Genomic DNA, 261 nt, shown 5'->3' on the forward strand with positions numbered 1-261 from the left:
TTTGTCCCTCCATTTAAACAGGCAAATAGTAGTATTGGGTGATCCATAGAAAAATAGGTTCCTAAAGGGATAATTGTGCCTTGTTGCAGTGAGCGTGCCCATTAGGCTAAAAGGTGCATGCTCCCCCTGCCGCCTCCTATTGCCAATAGTCCTACAATGATATATGTATCTTCTAAATATCCTAGTCCAAGAAATTCCAGTGTTATCAAAGAAGGTTGTCCCAGCCATTAGCTGCAAGACAGCTGATACAAACTGCCACAA

General features: G+C 42.5%; 1 protein-coding gene across 1 annotated transcript in view; it reads left to right on the forward strand.

The window, feature by feature from the left end:
- The window catches only part of LOC119594807 (basement membrane-specific heparan sulfate proteoglycan core protein-like), a gene marked incomplete at its 5' end in the record, with an annotated part of 219,836 nt that overhangs the window by 217,959 nt on the left and 1,616 nt on the right, over positions 1-261 (forward strand). The window contains 1 exon segment of the mRNA XM_037943897.1: positions 1-261.

Source organism: Penaeus monodon, chromosome 34 (genome assembly GCF_015228065.2).
Source record: "Penaeus monodon isolate SGIC_2016 chromosome 34, NSTDA_Pmon_1, whole genome shotgun sequence".
Taxonomy (NCBI): domain Eukaryota; kingdom Metazoa; phylum Arthropoda; class Malacostraca; order Decapoda; family Penaeidae; genus Penaeus; species Penaeus monodon.